General features: G+C 63.8%; 1 long non-coding RNA gene across 2 annotated transcripts in view; it reads left to right on the top strand.

Annotated features, from left to right (window-relative positions):
* The first annotated feature begins 445 nt into the window (after nt 1–445).
* The window catches only part of LOC104858339, a 15024-nt gene continuing 14380 nt past the window's right edge, over nt 446–1089 (top strand). Inside the window, exon 1 of one of the 2 annotated variants that reach the window (XR_004518627.1) lies at nt 446–897. This is a non-coding gene — a long non-coding RNA (uncharacterized LOC104858339). Of the gene's footprint in view, nt 991–1089 lie in introns of both variants that reach the window. The other variant, XR_004518625.1, reaches the window with a different exon arrangement.

Raw genomic sequence — 1089 nt, 5'->3', positions numbered from 1 at the left:
CCGCAGGGCTCAGCCCCACAGGCCCCTTCTGCCTCTGCCTGCCTTCCCTGTCAGGCTGTCTTACCCACAGGACAGGCCTCGCCCCGTCACTGTAATGCTCTGTGGGGAGGGACGTGAGGCCGGGCGCCAACGCTGTGATACCCCTGTGACAAGGACCCCACACCCGTGGACAGTGGTGCTCAGCAGCCCCGCTGCCATGTGATTTCTCTCCCACGGAGGAGACTCCCCCGCCCCTTCTCTGGGGAGCCCTCCGACCCTCTCTGTGACTGCGACATCTCTGCCACGCCACCCCCAGACTAATCACCGCGATGTCGTGCCTTCCTCCTTAATGACAGGTGCGTGCAGACGGAGGCTGCCGCCTGCCACCGCGTCTGGTGACATCACACAGGGCGGAGCGCACACCCTAAGGCAACTTCGATCCTAATAGGCTCCTCCAGCTGCCTCCCCATCAATCGCGCTTTCTTCCTCCCCACGGCTGCCTTGTGACCCTGTCACTGACACTGGTTTCGACTAAAAGAGAAAAAGCCTGCTGGTGCTGGGAAGGTTCTAAGTCAGGCCGGCAGAGGAGTGGGCTGAGGGTCCAGGACCTACGGTGGGGACTGCGGTCCCCTCAGGATGTGCCTCAGAGAAACACTGGGGAGTGACGTGGATCCAGTGGGGCTGCAGGGAGACCCTGGGGTGCCCTCCGCACCTCCTCCTCCCGCCTGTGTCAGAGCTGCTGTGGGGCGCCCAGGACCAGGCTCCAAACACTTCGCTATCAGCCGGAACCCGCCTGGGCCTTCAGCACGAAAGGGGCTGTGTGTGACCTCCTCACTCCTGCACACTCAGCGGGAGGCCTGCACACCTGCCTGGGGCTGTGCGAGTTCCTAGCTGTCTACACACACAGACGGTCTGCGTGTGAGTGAGGGCTGGGGGCTCGTGGGTGCGCGAAGCACCCGCTCTGCGGAAGGCGGGGTGCGTCCTCTGTTCCTCCTGGGACCTGACTCCAGGGTAGGTGTTCTGATGGGGAAGAGCAGGAGAAGGGCCGGGACAGAGGAGGGGAAGGCAGGGGAGAGAAGGGAAGAGGGGAAAGGGGAGGAGAGAAGGGAG

The sequence above is a fragment of the Fukomys damarensis genome, unplaced genomic scaffold (assembly GCF_012274545.1).
Source record: "Fukomys damarensis isolate Sample0158 unplaced genomic scaffold, DMR_v1.0_HiC HiC_scaffold_23, whole genome shotgun sequence".
NCBI lineage: Eukaryota > Metazoa > Chordata > Mammalia > Rodentia > Bathyergidae > Fukomys > Fukomys damarensis.
This window is presented reverse-complemented; position numbering and strand designations above follow the sequence as displayed.